The sequence below is a fragment of the Eurosta solidaginis genome, chromosome 1 (genome assembly GCF_040869045.1).
Source record: "Eurosta solidaginis isolate ZX-2024a chromosome 1, ASM4086904v1, whole genome shotgun sequence".
Lineage (NCBI taxonomy): Eukaryota > Metazoa > Arthropoda > Insecta > Diptera > Tephritidae > Eurosta > Eurosta solidaginis.
In genome coordinates, this window is record NC_090319.1 from 281304437 (window position 1) to 281329652 (window position 25216).

General features: G+C 38.1%; 1 protein-coding gene across 5 annotated transcripts in view; it reads right to left on the reverse strand.

The window, feature by feature from the left end:
* Positions 1-25015, reverse strand: part of LOC137237381 (uncharacterized) — a 617434-nt gene extending 592419 nt beyond the window's left edge. For 2 of the 5 annotated variants that reach the window (XM_067760943.1, XM_067760942.1), the window contains exon 1: positions 24582-25015. The gene's annotated coding sequence lies outside the window, so the exon portion shown is untranslated. The other 3 variants (XM_067760946.1, XM_067760947.1, XM_067760944.1) reach the window with 3 other exon arrangements.
* Between the last annotated feature and the right edge of the window lie 201 nt (positions 25016-25216).

The window sequence follows — 25216 nt, forward strand, 5'->3', positions numbered from 1 at the left end:
AAAGAGGTCCTAAATGTTCTCAATTAAAAAATCAAAATTTAACACGCTTTTTATTAGAACAATTAGGATTGTGATATATACTGTAAGATTTAATAATTTAGATGTAAACTTTTAATGTTAAAAATATATAATTATGTACAATATAGAATTTTTTTGTCGCAGACGAAAAAGCCTAATTATCGTTAAAGGTTACAATGAACTTATGAAGTGTTATATTTCTTTACAGGCAATTTATTTTTTACTTTTTAGGTAAATTTATTAACCAATAATAAAAGCTTATTTAAAAAACAGAAAAGTTTTTTCTTTAATTTTTATTATAATGAAAAGTTGCAATTAATCTGATTTGGAGTTGGTGAGCCAATTCTGCAACATTTCATGGATACAGCATAAAGACAATTAAAATATAGCGTTGATTAAAGCACTCGGAAGCATTTTAAAAGCTTGAGTTCAAATACGGAAATTATATTGTACAGAGTTTTTGGGTTACGGTGTTACTGGAATGCATAAGATTGCGTTGAACGCATCTAAATTACAAACTTCACTGTACATTCAAGTCTCTACTTGTATATCAGCTAAAATAAAACATCTGTTTAAAATGTAGGTATCTGCGGTATTGCTCCCGCACATTCCCATCCCGCTAAAACATTTTTTGGTGCATCCACTGCTCTTTCAAGCAAAGAGAGTAGATTAGGGTAAGAGGGAAGAGGGAGCATTGTAGAGTCGTTCATTCTCCACGAAGTGGGACGGCTGCGCCAGGAATACACCATACGTTTTGCCCCTGCTTCGTTTTCACCATCTGGATTAAAAAAGGCATGAGCCTGGGTATTCGCGTAATTTTAGTGATGTAAATTGCATGGCGCCAGCGCCAATGCGGTGCAAGCTCAATGGTAGCTCATTGACGCAATAACTCCAAGCGAATTTTTGACGCTACTTAGTAGTAAGTACGTAGTACATTTCACTTGCGCTATTGAGTGAAACGACTTTTGTGTGTCAGGCACGAGTTTGGTGTTATTGGCGCTACTGGCAATGATCACACTGAGCTGATGACGGTAGCGCTGGTAGCTCAGCTTTTGAATCAGAGAAAGAATTGATGACCTGTGTAAATTATTATGGCTTTGGCTATTATTGGTTTTGTATTTGAACCAAATAAATGCGGACATAACAACCGGAATCATTTTTGAGTTTTATATTTTAGATTTAATGCACAATTAATATGGGTGTGTTCGAGCAGCCAAATAATAACAATAGAATTGCTAAAGTTCTGCTTAGTTGATGGAATGTCGCTAATTTCCAAGCGATGATCAATAGATTGTCAATATTTCGTTCAACGAACGCACGAAATTGCCGCATCTGCTCAAATTTTCCAAGATTTTCCATTGTTGATTTAACTTAAGCTGTTATGCCAATATTTTTCAGCCAGCTTATTTCAAATAGGTTATTTTTCCAAAAGCAAAATAAATTACAGCAAAGATTACAGAGTTAAACAGCCTTAAAAAATCAGTAATGTTGGTTATACACAGAAATACAACAGAGGGTTGTGTCTCCGCTTTTCGCAAGCGTGGGATTCACCACGTATGATTCACCACGTTGTAAGAAAATTTTCTTATATAAATATCATGTGATTCACCACGTCTTAGTCTCAGAATCCACGGCTAGGTTTCGCTGGGTTTGTATCGGACTTAGGCTGTTATGCCAAAGTAAACACAAATCTTTACCGATAACTGTGTTATCGATTAATTTATCGAATTCTCGCAAAGTAGTATTGCATTTTCATCAGAGTCATACATGTGTGCAAAATTTCAGCTCAATCGGACAACGGGCAGTATATCAAATTTAACTTGCAAGATTTCATTACATACAACAGAAGTGAAACTAAATAAAAGCTTATAATTTTAAAAAGTGTCGATTTTTTTAATAATTCTATATTATGATTGGTGTAAATAATAGGCGAAATCAGTTAATCATCTAGTAGGTTCCAGGGGTTTAAACTCTCGTTCGAAATAATTCTCACCTCATACTTAAATTGAAGTTATAGGTACGTATGAGAAGGGTTTGAAAAATTACTTGGCCTTATATTTAAACATATGTTGTTTATTTGCGAAACTTTAAAATAGCGTCTGATATTATAATTTTTATTTTCACACTTCATAATGCAACACGCAAGTCTCCCGGTTTGACATTTCCTAAAATTGGCGGCCCTATCCCAACTATTCCCTTGTAGTGAATCCCATTGTTTATAGCCTACCAACCAAGTTTAAATATCACCTACACGTTACGGCTCCTGTTAAATATATGAATACGTAGGCACATATATTTACCAGGTGAGACTTTGTTGTTCGCAAGCACACTCAAAGTGGTGAAGCAAAAGTTTTGCCCAGAGAGTCGAACAAAAAACCTGGTGTGCTGATACTCTAACGTAGTGGACTCTAGAACTAGTCTGAAAACTGAAACTAAGCGGTTATTTATAATGAATTCTTGTATAAAAAGGCAGGAAAACAACAGTTTGGACTGAGCATATAACCTTAACATCTTTTAACTTTAAATCGGTCGACTTTAATTCTAAAATATCGTTTTGCTTTAACCAAGACTATTGAAACAATGTTTCGAACGCAAACGTCTGCAAATGTTGGTCTACATTTAAAAAAATGTATCCAGGATCCTTATAAAATTTAAATGATGTATGATTATACTATTTTCACCCATGAGTTAAGCAAAAATATCCACTTGTACTGCTTATGATTTCTAGGCCGGCATCCTTGGCCCAATAGTTACGCTCCAACGTTTCAAGGTGTTTCTCAGGTAGTGCTCGGCAGAATAGCGCGACAAAAAAAAAATACGATAGAAAGTCTTCGGAGCTACACCCTTGAAGCTGCTAGTGACGTTCACGAAGGTATGAGTTCCAAGTCGCAGCCCTATCGCTTTTGTGCTGGCTCGCACATCGTTAAAACTGTGCGACGAGAGTAATAAGTATTAAAAGACCATTAATAGCAACCGTAAGTCGCCTGTGTGCGTGACCAGGAAAGAGCCATAAATGAAGAAATCGTGTCGACAACGAGTATTAGGAGTTAGCGCAGAACATCTCTTTCGGTGAAACTACGCTTTGTACGGGACATACATACAAAAGTGTGGCCATTTTAAGTACTTAAACTTTTTCGGTAGACGCAGCCAGTACCAGTCCCTTATACCGGAGTTAGGTTCGAAAACTTCCTGGAGTAAGTGAAAGGAGGACAGTCCCTCCGCAAGGAGCTAATCCTGAAAATTTTTTAACTTTCTGCGAGATCTTGAGGCAAAAACCCTGGATATTTACGAAATGGCCAAAACTTGAATTTCCTTAAATACAAAAAATAAACCCCTTTTTAAATTTTATTTCTTTAAATAGAAAAATCAAACTTTTTAAAGTAAGAACGACGGCGTATTCGGCGCGCCGCCCACGCCCCCACCGCCGGTTTATAATAGTGCCTGCGCCGCCGAAAAAGTTATCGGCATAAACCTCTAGTATGTATGTATATACATTGCAAGCAACAAAGCATTAACATTTAATAGGCATTGAAAGGGTATTAAACCATATTACGGTGTATCTTTTTGCTATAGACAAATTCAGCAGTATGTAAATAATGATGTGCCATGATGTAATAAAGACAAGGTGGTATATGTAGTGACAGCTCATTTTGAAGACTTCCATACAAAGCGAATGATTAGAGAAAGGGGAAGAACAGAAGAGGCCGTTTCTGAAATTGTATTAAATCTAGCACTTTTTTTTAACAAAGCACTTAATTCAAAATAGTGGCGAAAATCATATTTTGTAATTTGTTTGCAAAAATAAGTGGATAAAGGTTAAAGTGACCGCCGTTGTATATAGGTAATGTGCTTGTTAACCATAAGGAAATTATTTTACAGTCACTTCAAAGTACTTTAGAAACAAATTTTTACTTAACGACGAAATGGTTTGATAAATATTTTGAGGGTATTTGGTAGTTGGCATACAGCATGCAGGTCTCGCTAATTTATGATTATGCGAAATTCTGTGTTGAAAAGGGCTATTAATACTGCAACGAATTTACTGCAATTCCCCTTATTTGCAATCTTCTGCCAACGTTCGTATCGCTAAACTGTTGAATAAATAACTCCAATAATGAATAATGGAAAAATGGTCTTTATTAAAGTACTTCACTATAACACTTATACTTTGCAACGAATAGCTTGCTTAATAACCAAACGGATTGATAGCCCAAATGAAACTCTTACATTGCCCGACAGATTGCGTGCTTAATCAAAACTGCTTGATAGCTGAAATCAAACTGAATTCCAGCGCCTCTACATTTACTGCCTTTTATACTCTCTGATTTCAACGTTCGCATCTTCTAGGCGCTTCCATTTCCAGAATCTACTAGTTGGCCATCAGCTCTCAAATTTCTCAGCTGTAATTTCAATTGCACGATTTGATAGCTTCTCGCATTGCATACTTTCAGGAGTGTCTCAGATATATGCATGTGGTTGTGCCTTGCTTCTCAGCTGCGTGTACCTACATATGTGTAGACATAATGATTGATTCGTTTATGTAGATACAAGCGACTGTCTGCTTTATTGTTGTTCTGACTTTATTTACTTAGCATCAGGCTAGGGATGTGAGTATCACTTAGTGTCACTCATAATCGTCACAATATGTTTATCCTCCAATCAATATGCTTATAGGCAACTGTGGGCAGGAGTCCAAAGTCAAAAATAGCATCGGGCATCATAATACACATCTAACGAAGCTTTCGCTTATTGAGAATATATGAAACTAGCTGCTTCAATTTCTCATTAGATTAACCGGGACATCGTCCTGCGGGTGAATAGCATTTGACGAGCATAATAATGCGTGTGCTACTTTATATAGCGCATGTATTAAATTACAATCAGGTAGTCACTCCCAAGTAGCGCTTCCGTGGTCGGGTATATTCTATAGGCCAACAGATGACACGAGGTTGGGACCGTGCATCTAATCTTACATTTCGCTTAATACTTTCAAATTAGAATTCCCCGTACTGGGCTTATGACGGGTCTCATAAAACGACATTGAAATGAAACAAAGCCTGGGATAATGCCACTCTTTTTGGTGCTGACCGCGGATATCATTTTAAGGCATACGATTTGAAGTCATACACCTAAAATATCCGGACCATTATCGCGAATGGTGCCACAACATGGCTGGTAAATGTTTTCACACTATCGCCATTCAATTGAAAAACGCAGATTTTATGTCTGATTTGTGGTAAGATACTTCGCCGCCACGCTTGGTCTGTATTTGGGTGGCAAAAATCTCATCCCGATTTAATAAGCTGATTCATAATTCTCTCTGCTGCTCTCTTCTTCTGAAAGGGTGGGATAGTGTATATTGATAACGTGGTTCGCCGGGCGCATCCTGGCAAAAGGGTTTCCCAATTCTGTGTGGATTTTGCCTGCTAATGTTCGTCTGGATCAAACGACTGTGTTGACAGGTGCCGGATCTCATCATAGTGCTATGGAGATGTTCCCTTAAGCCTCTTTCAGGCGGGGCTAGATCAAGCAGTTGTTTGCTAGGGTGTCCAGGTTTGTGACAACTAAGCAAAAACTGTCCGCATTTCGTTATGCTGTGGGAGTTATGAGCACAGCATTTTGACAGGTCTGCATCTTTTCCAGTGTGTGTTTTAAGGACCAGGCTGCCACACGCGTAGCACACGATTGCTTTTTACTGGTTAGCAACGTTTCTTTCTCTCTTTCCCTAGTTCCGCCGGCAAGCGACTTGAGGATTTTGCTGCGGTTGTGTATCCCGTAATTGAACCGCCGCTTGCTGACCATTCATATAATTTGCGGTCTATCTTTTAAGACAAAGTGGAAGGAGTGAACATTCTACCTTGGAGTGACGTGCCGTGGTCGACGGGACTATTTCTAGTTCAGTCCGTTATTTATCTGGGTGTTTATGTCGTTTAGCGCGGTGGTAGTGCTATGCATTTTGCGGAAACCATGCTGATGGGAGGCTAAGCGAAAATTCGCGGTGAAATGAGGGAGGCCGGTTTCCCCTGTGTTCGCAACTGGCGAAAGGAGTGATATCGGTCGATATGACTCACCTTTATTAGCTGGCTTCCCAGGCTTTAGTAGTGGAATGATCATTGCGCTTTGGACATAGGATCGCGAATTTAGCTTCTGTGAGGATATATTTGCAGAAGAAATTTAAACTTTTCATGTGGCTGTTGTAATATTGTACACAGGAAAATATTTAGTGTACAAAGGGATTTGCATGGATTTAGTCTTGATCCAAACCCGCTGGTGGACCGCAGAACGCATAAAGGTGCTCAGCACAAAAAAAAAATATGAATAACACCCCCGGTTTCGGGGAGAGACCCTTCATATTTCGGTTTTTTCGTTAATATGTTTTGAACTACTGAAAATTTTTGTTTTCGGTTAGTGATTCTGGGACCAAAACACGTCTTTTGACACCATTCCCATTGGACGTGTATTAAGAGAGCCATGCTGTCCTATAGCACTACTCTTGCCATTTTCCACTGTTGGGAATGGCAAAGGAATTCAACGAAAGGTTGGTAGCCTACACTCTCATCGCAAAGCTGTTCTAGTATTGACATGGCTATAACGTTTGGGCCTATTAATTTAACGGGCTTGGCCTTTTTGATGGCTTCTTCAATCTCTGTGGAGGTGATGGCAATGGGTGGCACGTCGTGTTTGTGTTTATGTGCCCGTCTGTTTGCACGACGTCTGGTCTCAAGCATTATATACACCAAGACCTGTAAATAAAGCTGTGAAAACATATTTAAAACAATATTGTAACGAATTTACTTGCAAATCCTCTTATTTGCAATCCTCTGCTAAGTTCGAATCACTAAACTGTTGAATAAATAACTCCAATTTGTAATAATGCAAAATGGCCTTTTTTAAAGTACTCAAATGAAACTCTACTATTCAAAATAATACTGCTCTTGCTCGCTAGATAGCGTCCTAGTCGAAACTGCTTGACAGCTCAAATCAAACTGAATTCCAGCGCCTCTACAATTGCCGCCTTTTATACTCTTGGATTTCAACGTTCGCAGCTTCTAGGGGCTTCCAGAATCTACTAGTCCAGCAGCTCTTAAACTTCTCAGCTGTAACTACAATTGCACAATTTTATAGTTTTTCTCATTGCATACTTTCAGGAGTATCTCAGATATATGCATGTGTTTGTGCATTGACTCTCCGCTGCTCGTATACGTACATGGTACATATGTGTAGACGCAATTATTGTTTCGTTTATGTAGATACATAGTGATTGATCTATGGATGTGAATTCACGTCACTGCTTAGCATCGGCTTAGAGACGATAGCATCGCTCAGTGCTGCTAACATTCGTTACACGGCCCTCCACCTAAGTCTGATCGTCCCGAACAGACAAATCTCTCGATCTATACTCTGCCAGACTTTCCAAATGAACCACTTTCATTTTGGTTCGTGGTTTGCCAATGGTTTGTATGCGGTAAACTACATCGTTGATCCGTTTTACAACTTTGTATGGGCCTTCCCAATTACACTGCAATTTCGGGGACAAACCTTTTTTTCGTTGTGGGTTGTATAACAGCACCAAATCTCCTTCCTGAAACCCTTCCGAATTAATTGCTTTATCATATCTCGCTTTCATCTTGTCACTCATAATCTTTGCTAGTTGCCTTACAAGATCTTGTATCTCTCTCAGCTCTTCTTCCAAGACACCAGTGGATTTCTTGACATTTCTTTCCGCATCGGCATCTATCCCAAACCTCAAATCAGCTGGCAGTCGAAGGTCATTGCCAAAAATTACTTTTGCAGGGGTTTGGCCCGTGGTTTCATACACTGCTGATCGGTAAGCCATCAATAATAATGATATGCGGGTATCCCACTCCTTATGGTATTTGTCTACTACTTTCCTTAAATGCTCTTCCAATGTTCTATTGAAACGTTCCACCATACCATCGGACTGAGGATGTAATGCAGTTGTACGTGTTTTCCGAATGCCCAACTTCTTGCACATTTCTTGGAACACAGCTGATTCAAAGTTCCTGCCTTGGTCAGAATGTATCTCCATTGGTGCACCATATCTTGCAACCCATTCGTTGGTAACCACTTCTGCTACTGTTTCTGCTTCTTGGTTTGGGATTGGGGTATACCTCTGGCCATTTACTGAAATAATCCTTAACTACCAGTACGTATTTGTTTCCGTGGTTGCTAGTAGGAAATGGACCTGCGACATCCATGGCGATCCTTTCAAATGGTGCACCTGAAATATACTGCTTCATCTGGCCATGACTTCGTGTTTTGGGCCTTTTCGCTCTGTTGCAAACCTCGTAGTTGGTAATCCACTCGGTGACCGACTGACGGCAACCAACCCAATAGAATCTCGAGCGTCTTCGTGATTCCAAGATGACCTCCACTTGGACCATTATGCAGCTCGCTGAGCACGTCAGGAATCCTCTTTCTGGGAACAACTATCAGTTTCTTCTTGCATTTACCATCCTCACTCTCCCATACTCGATGAAGGCAACCGGATATCAATTCTTAACTGTTCCACTGTGCCCAGTATGAATTCGCAATGGGACTCTCTGCTGACATCTCTTCTCTATTTGGTCTTTCGTTTCATTCGAGCCCTTGCATAACATGTGACAGATCTGTATCTTCTAGCTGACACTTCCTTAGATGTTCCTTGTGCCATTCATCTGTACATGTTATAGTCATTGCCGGACATCTATAATGTCTTCTTTAGCCTCGGCCTTTGAACCGTGCTTGCATTCCAAACTACATGGTCTTCGTGACATTGCATCGGCATTTCCATGGGTACTACCTTTTCGATGCTCAATGGAAAAGTCATAGCTTTGTAGTCGCTCGATCCACCGTGCCAATTGTCCTTCCAGGATTACGGAACTGCAGAAGCCATTTTAAAGCTGCATGATCTGTCCTGACACGGAATCGCTGGCCGTAGAGGTATTTGTGAAAATGTTTAATGCACTCTGCCAAGGCCAACAGCTCTCTCCGCGTAACGCAGTAGTTCCGCTCTGGTTTTCCAATCGAACTGCTGTAATATGCAACTACCTTCTCCTGTCCATCGACCAGTTGTGATAAAACGCCTCCTATAGCATATCCACTCGCATCTGTATCTAGAATAAATGTTGCTCCTGGAATCGGATATGCTAACATTGGGGCAGTGCGCATACGCTCCTTCAATGTTTGGAAAGCCACTTCTTGCTCCTTCTTCCATTCAAAAGCTTTATTTTTTCTTGTAAGCTCATGGAGGCTTTGGGCTACGCTGGAAAAATTTTGTACAAATCGGCGGTAATATGTGCACAGCCCAAGGAAACTTCTTAATTCATGTAGGTTCTGTGGTCTTGGCCAATCCTTTACAGCCTCTATCTTTTCGGTCGCAGTGCAGATGCCCTCTGTCGTTACCTTGTGACCCAAATAATTTACTTCCTTTTTAAACAGCGCACACTTTTTGGGATTTAACTTCAGACCAGCGCCAGCTATTCTTTGGAAAACTTCCTCCAAGTTCCTAAGATATTCATCAAAATTCTTGCCCAATACGATGATGTCGTCCAGGTACACCAAGCATGTTTTCCAATGTAGTCCTTTCAGTACCTGGTACATGAGTCTCCCAAAAGAAGCTGGTGCATTACAAAGTCCAAAAGGCATCACTGTAAATTGCCAAAGACCATCACCGACACTGAATGCTGTTTTCTCTTTATCTTTCTCTTTCACCTCCACTTGCCAGTAGCCGCTTTTCAAGTCCAGCGTGGAAAACCATTTCGTACCAGATAGCGGTTCCTGGGTGTCGTCAATTCTTGGCAATGGGTAGCTATCATTTTTCGTTACATCATTTAACTTCCGGTAGTCAACGCAAAACCTCATTTTTCCATCCTTCTTCTTTACAAGTACTACCGGTGTACTCCATGCACTAGCTGATGGTTCGATGACGCCGCTGTCGCTCATTTCTTGAATGATTTGACTCACAACTTTCCGCTTCGCTAGTGGAACACTACGTGGAGCTTGACGGATCGGCCTCGCATCTCCAGTGTCAATTTGATATTTCACGTTGGTGCGGCCTGGTTTAGAACCATCCTGGTCAAATATGTTCGCGTACTTTAGGAGCTGTTGTTTTGCCTTACTCTGATATGCTTCCTCTAGCCCCTGCGTCCATGCCGTGATGTCATTTGAAAGATCAGTATTACTAGATGAAACGTGTTCCTGGAGCTGTTCACAGTTAATAACTACTTCGGCCTCTTGGCATCTTCCCAAAATAACTCTTTTACTCAGTTTGAGTGGTGACTTGAACTCATTTAGTACTCTTATCGGAGTACGTCCATCTTGTTTTGTCATAGCCAGGGTTTTTCCTACAAGTATTTTTAGTGCTGATTTGTTTGCTGCTTCGACAACCCACAACTTGTTTGTCCCACAATCTCCATCAACCTTTGCCCAGATGACTGCTTCGCATTTTGGTGGTATTTTCTGACTCTCTTCCACCAGCACTCGTTTACTGCTGTAGCCTCTCTCGTAGCCGAAATTAAGTGGTACATCCATGTTTTTATATCGCATCGTCTTGCTTTGCATGTCGATCTTGATGCCCTGGCCGATTAAGAAGTCCACTCCAATTATGATTTCATCAACAATTTCTGCCACTATAAAATTGTGTGCTACCGTGACGTTTCCAACTGCGACTCCACATGATACTTCTCATAGAACTGTGCTGTCTTCTCCAGTGGCTGTACGCAATATTGCTCCATGCAATGGTCTTATCTTCTTGTTGACTAAAGCCGCTCGAATGATGGAATGAGATGCACTCGTTACTACAGTCAGTAAACGTTCCTTTCCATCCACATGTCCTCCGACAGTAAGATTGTTCGACCTTCTTCCAATTTGTGAGATAGAGATTATGGGGCATTCAATTAAGGGAGTCAGCTGTCGCCCCTTGCTGCTGACTCGCTTTAGTTTAACGATTGAGTTGTCTTGGAGATTTGCTCATCTCCTTCTGCTCTGCGTTTACGACCACCCACATTGTTTGAACTGTTAGGATTTGTGTTGCAATAACGCGCAATATGCCCTGGCTTTCCACACTCAAAGCATTTGACTGCATCATTATTCTTCTGCTGCGTATCCTTCAATGCTTCCAAAATTGCGTCTACCCACTCTGGTCTTTCTACTTCCACACGATGAGCCTTATATGCTGGTTTACTCAATAGGGAGGCAGTTTCCTGAGTCAATGCATGTGATACCGTTTCAGCAAATGTTGGCTTTGGGTTTGTGTATGTGGCTCGCTTCGTTTCGACGTTCCGTATGCCATTTATAAAGCTCTGAATTTTTACCCTTTCGGTGTATTCCACGAGTGCGTCGGCATTCGCCAAATGAGCAAGCCTTTCGACGTCTGACGCAAACTCCTGCAAAGTCTCATTAGCTTTTTGGTAGCGGTTTTGCAACTCTATTTGGTGTATCTGCTTCATGTGTTCGCTTCCGTATCGCCTCTCTAGAGCGCTCATCAATGTTTCGTAGTTGTTCCTCTCTCCCTCGGGAATAGTCTGTAGGATTTCAGCAGCAGATCCTTTCAGTGCCACGAATAGTGCAGCAACTTTATCTTCAGCACTCCAGTTGTTCACTGCTGCGGTCTTCTCAAACTGAATCTTAAACACCTGAAAAGGAAACCTTCGGATTGCTCGCTGGTACAGCTGGGCGGTTTAGTTGTAACTGCTCCATACGACCTTTTAACGCTTCTATCTCGGCATCAATTTTGTCCTCGAGTTGTAAAATTTTTGCATCCTGCTCTTCCAGTTTCGCAAAGATCTGCGATGATGCCTGTTCCGAAATTTGTGCCGAAATTTCAGATATACGTGCCTCTTGCGCTTCAAGTTGAGATGCCAAATATGTCTTCTGTTCTTCCAATTGCGATGTTATACGTGTCTCCTGTGATTCAATCTTCGCTGTTATACGGTTCTCCTGCCATTCTAGTTGTTTTTCCATCTTGGATGTTATGCATGTCTCTTGCGATGCCAGTTGAGATGACATTCGTGACGACATTTCTGAAATGCGTGCCTCCTGTGCCTCCATCTTGGATGTTACTGTCAACGTTTGTGCAGATATTGCAGCTAATATTGTGTTCAAGTCTGTGTTCGCCATTGTCTGCGGTGTTTCATTTTTTTCTTCAATTTTTGTTGTTGTCTCGTCCCCATCAGGATAAAATACATACTCGTCCACATCAATTCCTTCTGCTTCCATTGCCTCTAGTAGTCGTGCCTGAAGTTCGAGTTTAACGCCGCTTGTATTCAATCCACGGCTCTCCAACTCCTTCTTTAGTTGCTGGATCTTCAATTCACTGAACTTTGCCATGTCCTTGTTGTCTGGAATTTATTCAACAATTCCTCTTCTGACACCAATTATAACGAATTTTCTTGCAAATCCTCTTATTTGCAATCCTCCGCTAAGTTCGAATCACTAAACTGTTGAATAAATAACTCCAATTTGTAATAATGCAAAATGGCCTTTATTAAAGTACTTCACAATAACACTCAAACTGTGCAACGAACCAAACTGATTGATAGCTCAAATGAAACTCTGCTATTCAAAATAATACTGCTCTTGCTCGCTAGATAGCGTCTTAGTCGAAACCGCTTGACAACTCAAATCAAACTGAATTCCAGCGCCTCTACAATTGCCGCCTTTTATACTCTTGGATTTCAACGTTCGCATCTTCTAGGAGCTTCCAGAATCTACTAGTCCAGCAGCTCTCAAAGTTCTCAGCTGTAACTACAATTGCACAATTTTATAGTATTTCTCATTGCATACTTTCAGGAGTATCTCAGATATATGCATGTGTTTGTGCATTGACTCTCCGCTGCTCGTATACGTACATGGTACATATATGTAGACGCAATTATTGTTTCGTTTATGTAGATACATAGTGATTTATCTATGGATGTGAATTCACGTCACTGCTTAGCATCGGCTTAGAGACGATAACATCGCTCAGTGCTGCTAACATTCGTTACAATATATATCGCTATTATTAAAATTATAAAACATCTAACCATCATATAACACAGAAAATTAGGTGAAATTTCAATAATTTTGTTGAATAAACAATTATTTTTTTGAGAATTGTCACAAGTTTGAATGATAGAAAAGTCAACACAAAATAGAATTGGAGAAAAAAAGTGATGCCGTTGCATACTTCTCCAGAAAAATTGATTTGTATGGTTTTTAATAGAATTTATCTTCTGAATGAAAAAGTAGTTTAGCAAATAGGCAAATTGAGTTTCAGAGTGGGAGATCAAGATGGCGGATTAGGAAGAGAAGCTGTCAACGTCAGTCACCTTGTAATTGCATCATGATGATGTGTATAATTGTTGAGTACATTTGTTACTCAAATTATGTCATATTACGGGATATCTTTTTATGATACAAAAAATAGAGCCGTAAGCACTTATCAATAAGAAAGAAAAAACACTTGAATAAGTGAATTAGCTATTTAAACATCGCTGGAAGTGTATTTTTCTTTGGCTACAACAGAATATATGAAATTTTATGGAAAATAGCCAGTGTTATTTTCGTGGTCGCTGCTGTATGTATATACATGTGGGTTTAAATGCGGTCTCGATTATGTTATCGTAGCAAAGAATTTAATGCATAACCATTTAAAAGTCTCAGTAACGTATGATCTATAAATAGTTTTACAATATTGCTTATTTAACGCACCTTCTATAAATTTTTTGTTGCTGCTGCTGCTGCCACCGAACACAAAACTTGATTTTCACTTCCTTTCGTTTGTTGGAACAAAATGATGATCATTTGCAGTCATGTGGCTGGCCAGTTTATTGTAGTTCCTTGGACTTAACTTGCGATGTCTGTACGAGTTGGTATTGATATTTTTTTGAACAATTCTAGAACTACAAAGGTATACGCATCTAAATATGAATGCTTTTAGGTATTTTTATACTCAGTTGAGCAGAGCTCACAGAGTATATTAACTTTGATTGGATAGCGGTTGGTTGTACAGGTATAAAGGAATCGAGATAGATATAGACTTCCATATATCAAAATCATCAGGATCGAAGAAAATTTTATGGAGCCATGTCCGTCCGTCCGTCCGTCCGTTAACACGATAACTTGAGTAACTTGACGTATCTTGATGAGATTTGGTATGTAGGTTCCTGAGAACTCATCTCAGATCGCTATTTAAAATGAACGATATCGGACTATAACCACGCCCTCTTTTTCGATATCGAAAATTTCGAAAAATCGAAAAAGTGCGATAATACTTTACCAAATACGGACAAAGTGATGAAATTTGGTAGGTGAGTTGAACTTATGACGCAGAATAGAAAACTAGTAAAATTTTGGACAATGGGCGTGGCACCGCCTACTTTTAAAAGAAGGTAATTTAGAAGTTTTGCAAGCTGTAATTTGGCAGTCGTTGAAGATATCATGATGAAATTTGGCAGGAACGTTACTCTTATTACTTGCATTATTAATAAAAATTAGCAAAATCGAGAACGACCACGCCCACTTTTAAAAAAAAAATTTGTTTAAAGTCAAATTTTAAAAGAAAAGTTAATATCTTTACAGTATATAAGTCAATTATGTCAACATTCAACTCCAGTAATGATATGATGCAACAAAATGCAAAAGTAAAAGAAAATTTCAAAATGGGCGTGGCTCCGCCCTTTTTCATTTAATTTGTCTAGGATACTTTTAATGCCATAAGTCGAACAAAAATTTACCAATCCTTGTGAAATTTGGTAGGGGCTTAGATTCTGGGACAGTAACTTATTTCTGTGAAACAGGCCGAAATCGGTTGAAGCCACGCCCAGTTTTTATACACAGTCGACCGTCTGTCCTTCCGCGCGGCCATTAACACGATAACTTGAGCAAAAATCGATATATCTTTACTAAACTCAGTTCACGTACTTATCTGAACTCACTATGTATTGGTATAAAAAATGGCCGAATCCGACTATGACCACGCCCACTTTTTCGATATCGAAAATTACGAAAAACGAAAAAAATGCCATAATTCTATACCAAATACGAAAAAAGGGATGAAAGATGGTATTTGGATTGGTTCATTGACGCAAAATATAACTTTAGAAAAAAATTTTGTAAAATGGGTGTGACACCCACCATATTAAGTAGAATGAAATGAAAAATGTCTGCAGGGCGAAATAAAAAACCCTTGAAATCTTGGCAGGAATGCTTTTCGTGGTATTACATATATAAATAAATTAGCGGTATCCAACAGATGATGTTCTGGGTCACCCTGGTCCACATTTTGGTCAATATCTAGAAAATGCCTTCACATATACAACTACCACCACTCCCTTTTAAAACTCTCATTAATACCTTTAATTTGATACCAATATCGTACAAACACATTCTAGAGTCACCCCTGGTCCACCTTTATGGCGATATCTCGAAAAGGCTTCCACCCATAGAACTAAGCCCCACTCCCTTTTAAAATACTCATTAACACCTTTAATTTGATACCCATATCGTACAAACATATTCTAGAGTCATCCCTGGTCCACCTTTATGGCGATATCTCGAAAAGGCGACCACCTACAACAACTACCACCACTCCCTTTTAAAACCTTCATTAATACCTTTAATTTGATACCCATATAGTACAAACACATTCTAGAGTCACCCCTGGTCCACCTTAATGGCAATATTTCGAAAAGGCGTCCACCTATAGAACTAAACCCCACGCCCTTTTGAAATACTCATTAACACCTTTCGTTTGATACCCATATTATACAAACGCATTCTAGAGCCACCCCTGGTCCACCTTTATGGCGATATCTCGAAAAGGCGTCCACCTATAGAACTAAGGCCCACTCTCTTTTAAAATACTCATTAACACCTTTCGTTTGATACCCATATTGTACAAACGCATTCTAGAGTCACCCCTGGTCCACCTTTATGGCGATATCTCGAAAAGGCGTCCACCTATAGAACTAAGGCCCACTTCCTTTTAAAATGTTCATTAACCCCTTTCATTTGATAACCATATCGTACAAACAAATTCTAGAGTCAACCCTGATCCACCTTTATCCCTAAATGGCGTTCACCTATAGAACTGTGGCCCACTCCCTCATAAAGTACTCCTTAATACCTTTCATTTGATACCCATGTCATACAAACACATTCCAGGATTACCCTCAGTTCATTTTCCTACATGGTTATTTTCCCTTTTGTTGTCACCATAGCTCTCAACTGAGTGTGTAATGTTCGGTTACACCCGAACTTAACCTTCCTTACTTGTTTTATCTACGTATGATATGTCGCTTTTTAAATATGTATATTATCGTAGATGTCGAGATCTGGTTTCAAATAAGAAAGCTAAATATATGTACACATATGATCCATAGATATACTTAGACGATTTGCCGGTTTGTTTGCATTTGCTTTGTAGAATTATTAGACGTTTGTTGTATTCCGTTTAATTTTTTCGTTTGTTTGTTATTTTTCTTTGCTTTGTGATATCCGGGTATGCGATGATAGTCTGTGACTTGCAGCGCTTTCATTTCGTTCGAATTTATTATATTTGTTTTATGCTTATCATCGAATTACTTTTCTTCATTTCACTTATTTTTTTTTCGTTAAATTTAATTCAATGATATTTGCGCTATTTACCTTCACTTTTATTTATATTTTTAGCATTGAATTTTGAAGTCGTCGACTTTTCCGCGCGATGTTTCTTAAATTTTTTTTTCGTTTTTGAATCACTTGTTTATATTATTATTTTGTATTCACATGTTTCGGGCGCTCATGAGATTTATTTAGCAGATTGTTTGGTTAATCCTAGATTAAAAAACATATGCAAATTTCTTAAACATTTTTCAATACTCTTAACAAAAAATTATTGAAAGAGAAAAAGGGTACAGCTAAAAATGCACTCTAGTGTAAATGGCGCCCGAGTAGACACGTAATTCTGCAAAAATATGCGTGGAAACCTAAATAGAAATTAACAACCCAGTCGAGGCGATTAAAGTAATAACAGAGAATATCATTGAATGAAAATCAGAAAAAAGAATCAGAGGGAGATGTCCACTATTCAACTGGTTCCGCTTGTTATCATACCACTCACCTTCTGCCGTTCCACACTCTTCGCTGCCACTACGGTCATTCCACCGACAGCGGCGACAATCAGATATTGTTTTGTTGTAAGTATCTTATATTATGTATCCGATATTTGATTAAATGTTGAAAGTACTAGATAGGGGTATTGAGGAGGGAGTAGATAGAAGGAGTGTAAGGATATATACACTTTCTCGCCTTAATGCAGTTTTTCAACTTCCCAAAGATCACCTGCACGTGTAGATAATGAAATTCTCCACAGAACACAAAATATCTCAGGAGGAAAAGAACTTCTTTACGTCCATACCTTCCTATGATATCCCAACGCATCGAACTCGATATCTGTTGCAGTGTCGTAAATAAGAACAAATTTATTAATTGAAAAAAATTACGAATTGCAATAAATTATTGCGCATTTAATTTTATTGCAATCTATTTTAATTGAATTGTTATTGTAAAATTTTAAATTTACAACTAGTTAGCAATCTACCTATTGCATTCAAATTTGGATGATTTTAATTATTGTCGATTCACATTCACTCATTGCAGTCTACTTGTATATTGGAACAATAAAATTTGCAATCTTTTTTGATCCATTTAGCCTAATTGACTTTTCATAACTAAGAGATAGGCTTCAGCTTTCCATCTGAAAATGAATACAATTTTGTGGATTGATTGCCCAAATTTTGTTGAACGAATGATAAAAGTTTAGGATTTTTATAGTGTCAGTGATTATTCAATCAGTGATCATTAACGCAACGAGATTGCAATCAACTATCTCGAACTGATTGTAGACTCAAATTTATACAATCAAAACTTAAACAATCAGATTTGACTGCAAATCTAACGTGTCTCAACATGACACGAACCATCTTTTCAATTGCAGTGTGGAACTCGCCTCTTACAAACTTATCTCTATGGTCCAAGTCTATTGATTGGCAGAAGATATTTATGACAATTTGTTAGCTACTGCACCTTTTGAATGGAGCAAAGCAGTGCCACAACACCAACAACAGCAACTGCAATCTAAAATGGTATGCAAACTTTTGGATTGAAAATAATTTTGCCAAATCGATTAAATCTTATTCTTCTGGCTGCAAGCCTATTAAATATATTACTGCCCAGATTGTTTGATAGCTTGGTTCATCAGTAAGATCCAAGACAATAGAATTGACTTTGCTATTTCCCTTTGTGGAATTAGAGTTGCCTGTAATCCGCTTAGTCTGGATATCATAGAATATATTGATATCGTTGACCTTTACAAACACGCCGTCAGCTCAAACTGCTTCGACCCAAATAAAGAGTTGAAGAAGGTAGGTCTTTCGGTCTATGAGGACAAGACACAGAATCACTATCATCACAGAAGTAATCGGCACATCCGCGCCTTGGCAACAACTTCACTATGGAAAGATATAAATTCGAAATTGTAGCGATTTCCATCTTTCTGAAAACTAGAACTAACAGCGAAAACAAGGTAAGGTTCGGTTGAGCTGGCTGGTCTATTAGGAGCTCACATAGAATGAAAGAGTCCATAATGATATCGAAAGTTTGCCCAACGGTCAAACTGAAATAACGTATGCTACCAAATAACTCCGACCTCTTGGCAAATACTCAAAGCTTTCCTGCATTTGCTGTTGCTGAGTAGGACTAATTTGAAAACATTTGACGCCAAAAGTCAGAATCCATCCAGAAGAGATTCATGAGACTACAGCCCCCTCTTTTCAAAGAGTAACTTTGTTAGTTGTAAGACCTGCACATGATCTTCGACACTTTACAGCTCCGAGTCTGGTTCCACACTTTTCCTGATTACTCCGGCATGTGCCACTCTCGCTTTCTTTTAATTTCGCTCATCAAAAACAATATCAGCATACAAATGCAATGTAGAATCTTATTAACAAGTGCTTGTTTAGACTGAGCAGGTAATTGAAAAGTAAGGCGTATATTTCGGGGAGCAAAAATTATACTCTATAACTCTCACTACATACCTGGCCTGATGATTGGCTGGAATATGATAGGAAAGCCCTAGGTTTATTTGGGGGAAAGTTCACCGAAAGGTTTATGATGTTCTCCAATGAGGCGTATTTAGACGGAAATTCAATGAGTACAATGAGTGTACAAAGTGTGTACAAGTTAAAAAAAAAGAACTCCTGTACAGAAAGAATTTCTATGTTATTATGGTTGTATTAACGGCAAAGATATTCGCCGAAGGTTTTGGGGAGCGTTATCGAAGTTTTGGGCATTTTCAGGTGCTGATGTGACCAGCTCGGTAACGATTAATGTACCCACATTAAAACTTCTAGGCTCTACCGCCTTGAAGAACTTGGGGTCGACAGAGCCTCGTCTGCTTGTAACAGTATTTACCTCACGTAGGTGAGCTTAACAATTGGATTGCGGAAGCTGTATTGCGCTTATCAACCTCTTGAATTTATATCGATACTCGTATCGTGTAACAGCTGCACAAGGATAGCTTTGTTGATTTGTGATAAACAGGGAGAGGAAGCCTCGTTCTACTTTGATTCATAAAATTGGCGTCATTTGTCGCAAAGCAGGGACGACCGAACGTGATTTGCTAAGCGCCAATTAAAAGTGATGCTCACCGCCTGCCCTCACACCTACTTCAAATCTTTTATAAACATCACTTTTCAGATAATCTCGTTTTTCTAATTGCAATTTGCTATAATTTGACTTTAGTAAGTGAGCTTTTAAGATTCCTGCAATTAGGAAGATAATTTTTCATTTATTTTTGTCTCTGTTGATTTATCTTGCTTATTTTCCCATTAAAACGTTTCTTCAGTTTTCTTTTTTATCATTCGCTTGTGTTGTCTATTATTTCTTCATTTAAAAACTTATGAATAAATAGAAGACCCGGCAGACGTTGTCCTGCCCTAAATTTGGCCTATCCGCATACATTTTAATAAGCTTTTTCCGTCGACCTCTGCACTTTTTCCTAATCCTTTTATTCACTCCTCCCTCCGTCTTTTTCGCTTCATCTATCTCCATCTTCGTCTCATTCTATCTCTTTCTCAATCTCCTTCTCTCTTTTCACTTGTCTCAATTCCTTCTCATTCTTCTGCATCCCTTATTGCCTGTCCCAGAGGGTGGTATGTATTTTATTCCAGTCCCAGTCCCAGTCCCACTCCGAGTCTCAGTCCTAATCCCAGTCCCAGTCCATCTCTGGATAATATATTACTCTGTACCAAAGAACTCATCAACAGCTTTCATTTGATATCCATATTGTATAAACACTGTCTAGGCATGCACTGGCCCACGTTTTGGCCTAAATCTCGAGACCCTGTACCTGTAGTAACCACCACGTGAGGTTTACGCAACTTGTGTGAAAGTTTGAACAAAATCGACCGACGCATCTCTTCAAACACCGGCGACCAACTAACACACATTTTAGCCTTCCTTTTTATATATTGTAAAGAATTTGCTGCAAATTCCTCTTATTTGCCCTTTTGCTAGGTTCGTATCGCTAAACTGTTGAATAAATAACTCCAATATTGAATAATGGAAAAATGGCCTTTATTAAAATACTTCACAATAACACTCAAACTGTGCAACGAATAGCTTAATAACCAAACTGATAGCTCAAATGAAACTCCACTATTCAAAATAATACTGCTATTGCTCGCTAGATGTCGTCTTAGTCGTAACTACTTGACAACTCAAATCAAACTGAATTACTTCTTACTCGCCTGCCCCGCTTTTATAGTTTACGCTGCATACTTCTAGGCTCTTCGATTTCCAGAACTTACTAGTTAGTTTCGGCTACAAAATCGGCAGCCACAACTACGTGCACAAATTATTGCTCTCTCTTGTGACAACTCAGATAAGATATATGCATGTGTTTGTGCATTGCCGCTCCGCTGCTCGTATACGTACATATGTGTAGACGCAATTATTTATTCGTTAATGTAGATACATAATGATTGAATTATTGATGTGAATGTTTGTAGTTTACAGTCTTTCGCGCATACTTAGGCGTATAAGTAAATGCATCTGTGTGTGACATCTTTCGGCTGCCTTATATATGTGTATACATGATTTGATTATTGACGTAAATACTGCTTATCGTGGCCTTAGCATCGCCGTAGTGATGGTATAACTTAGCGATGCTAATATCCGTGACAATATATACATTTGTATTTTTCACACTTCACTATAATATTAAAACGAAATGCAGATTCGAAATGAAATTCGGCTTAAAAATTGCACATGGAACAACTAAAGACTGTCCTGTATTAAAAATATGTCATAGTACCTCTAAATCGAGGGCACCCTCAGAAACCCCTCCCCCCCCCCCCCCTCTCGACGGGCCTGGTGATGTGCTATACTTGATATCATTCGCTATAATATTTTTTATTGATAAGCAGGTTGTTTAATTAAACACCAAGCAATTACACGGAAGTATATCCGCACCACCCGAAAATATGAGTGGCACTGCGTACACGTAACATTTTAATATTACGTATAAACAAATAAAAAAAATTGCAATAAAATAATATTGCGACTATATACTGAGATATAACCTATCCTATATTTCAAGTTAGATCAAACTACACACAGGGTGCAAAACAAATGCAAAATCGGTTCAGTAGTTTAGGAGTCCATTGGCCTCAAACCTGCGACACGTGTTTTTTATATACTAAGATGCTTTAGCTTAATCTTTTCTTTGTATTTTTGTTTGGCTTCCATATTGTTGTAATTTAACGTTGTTATTATAACTTTGTTGCTCATATTCTTTTTGCTAAAAATAGTTTTGATTTATTTTCATTTTTATTTATTTTTTTTTTTTAATTTATATGCAAATTTTTTTCTTTCATATCTCGAGGCAAGCACGGATTTTTTTTTTCCATATATTCCTCTTCGTAGCTGAAATATTCTTTGTCTTCCTTATTAAAAAAAAAAAAAATTGTTCCCTTTTTGAATCATTACTGCACTTCAACTTCAGGTTTTTATCGCTATTTACCGCTCTTAAGCAAGCATCTTTAACCCGTTTCTTAATTCACTTTTCACTACCCACTTCTATCCCATTTATCTCTTCACTTTTTACTTCTGCTCGTTTAATTCTATTTTACTTCACTTTTATACGAAAATTGCTTATGCATATTAACTTTTAACTCTTTCAGGACCGTAAGAAAACTACACGTAAATTTTGTTGTACGACTGTTTTATTTAGTTGATTTGAAAGCAAAATACATAAAAAAAATTCGACTTTTAAATTAATTTCACAGTTTTTTTGTAATTTCATGGGAAAAATATTTCCCTATGGACCTCAATGGGAATTTCGCAACAGCAGGAATCATTTGTTTTCTAATAATGCAAACTTAAAAAATTTGTTGGGAAAATATATAGATTTTGGAAAATAAATCATTTATGGAAATCTGCAAAGCAGTTTCTTTTGCTAGTATAGCAGAAATGAACGTTGCACATTACACATATGTTATGCGTCCTATTTTCAATCTGTTTCTTAGCGCAATTTACACACCTCTTCATGTTATTTACTTTTTGCATATTATGCATTGGTAAACTTCGCTTCACACCGACTTGACTCTTCGGTATATTCACTACGGACGGCCTATATGAAAATTCATTTATAAGACTTCGAGCAATATTTTGACGAAATTCTAGACTGGTCAAAAGCGGCCCTCTACAAGTTTCTTCTCATGTAACTTGTTATATCCCAAATATGAGTTGTTCATAGCAATATCCATTATATCGAAAAAAAGGCGTAAGTAGCATTTTATCTTTGCGATCAACTTCATTGCAGACTTTTCGCTGGTCAATTATGTCCCACCCATATATTGATTATATTTAATTATCATCTCTGGGCACATAGTATTTACCTTTTCGGCCGACCCAGCCTTTCGCCTCTTTACGAAGTCTGTTTCGATGGGTGAAATGAAATTGACCAATATATGAATGGATTTTGTGTCCATCCATTTGACAAACGATATGCCCTGAAAACTTTCCCAATGGATTCCCCCTGTACATATGTTTGTCCAGTTCCACACGCTTTAGTATTAATAATTCTTAGTTTATATTGCAAAAGAGGCGAATTGAAAAAATTATCAAAAAATACTTCACAGCCAAGACCATTTAAATGTTGGGTCAGATTCAAAATAACTGATTTACCCAAAACAACTTCGATATTGTTTTTTTTGCCCTTATATAAATCAAATTCAAACAGATATCCCGTAGTTGATTCAGCTCTGCACCACATTTTGAATCCCCATTTTATGCGTTTGTTTTTTAGGTACTGTTTCATAACGTTGTGGTTTGAAAACATTCATTAAAATGCTCCATTACAGGTCTTATTTTATAAGCGCTATCACTAACTTGTGACTGATCATCGTATTACAGAAATGTAAGTTTTCACGTATATGTTCAAACCTTACTCGTGGCATGACATTGGCTACAAAAGGAACGCCCATATCTTCATCAGTTGACCAGTAGCTTCTCATAGTGGGTAATACGTGGTAGCTCATCACGCAGTTCATACCCAAAAATGCCTTCACTTCAAACTCGTCAACGGTGAAAACTCTACCATGTTGTTCTGCATAACAGATACTTTCTGGAACCAATATGTTTTTCATTAACTTATCCAGCTGTGTAACTTCGATAAAAATTTCAAATGGGGTCACACTTTTACGCTTATCACAGAATATATTTATGCGACCGAACTTATATTTACTTTCTCGAAAGATACTCGGCGCATATGAGTATTTTCTCCATCTGAAAACAGGAGCTTCTTGATCAGAGGTATGGACAGGATTCTCATCCGATTTGTCTTCTTGAACTTCCTGGACTTAACTTGTTATTTCTACCACACCTACACCATTTTCCATATCCTGAGCAAGATATTCTTGACCTTCTTCGTCTAGTTGTAGTTCACCTTCTTCATCACTATAGTCAGCCATGAGCAATTGTAAAATCTCATCTTCATTCAGATGAAATTCCCTGCATCTTTTTCCAGCCATCTTGTCTGCACTGAATTCGAAAAACATGAATAAATGAGTAAATCGCATCATAAAATAATAAAAAAAATAGTACCTAAAATTTCCTTTGTGGTCCACAGGGAAACATGTTTCCCTTATAATAATTCTTTTTTTAGATACTTTGATTTTTAGATACTTTTTCCCATTTAATTACATAAAATTGATTATTGTTTAGTTTCGTACTTACCATTCAACAAATAAAAAGCTTTTAAAAACAATTTGAAAAACGAAATTCTAAATAATGTAAATAAATATGAGCACACTTCACTCCTCGAAACTTTGGCGATTTTACTTACATTTTTAATCAAAAATATTTTAAAATACTGTCAATCTGCTTAACTTGATTACGGGGACTCCCCTTTTTGTATTTAAACACATTCGCTTAAACAGAGTTACCGTATAAGAAGATATAAAAATTCCCTAATTTATTCATGGGAAATATATTTCCCATAGACCTGAAAGGGTTAATATTAGCAGAACACCCACCTCTCTGCACTATTCCTAAGCTCATTCCATCGCGGTTACACCGTACCGATAATTCTTCATACACCGTTACGCTCACGTCGAACCCCGTTTATTAACTGATCTTAGCCACATTTTTTCAGATTCTCCAGCCATTCATTAGCCAACTCGCCGCTAACAGCAGTGGCGTTCGTAAAGAGAACAAGTTGTAAGTAATATTTTTGTTTGGAGAGTTTTTGGAGACTTTTAATTGTTTTGGTTTTCTTGTCTGTAATGTGAAGTCACGCTCAACAGGTAGTTGCAATGCAATGTGGCGCTCTGAGTCTATATAAAGAAGGGCTGTGTCATCTGATTATTACTATACTACGTACGTACAGATCAGCAGACATCATTTAATGAAATAATTATTGGCGCCACTTCACACGTATTATTATTCTTTGCGAAAAGATATTTTGCAAACAAACGCTCATGCGGAGAATGTTTAAATGGAGAATGGTTTAATGTTAACAATTTTTTAAGCTAATGCATAGATTTTATCGCGGGCTTGGCGACTAAATCAAAAAAAACCGTAACGCATATTTGTCAAAAAAGATCCGAAAAGGCTCGAAAAGGTTCGAAAAAGTTCGTAAAGTTTCAGTGTTAGCTTAAAGTTAAAGTTA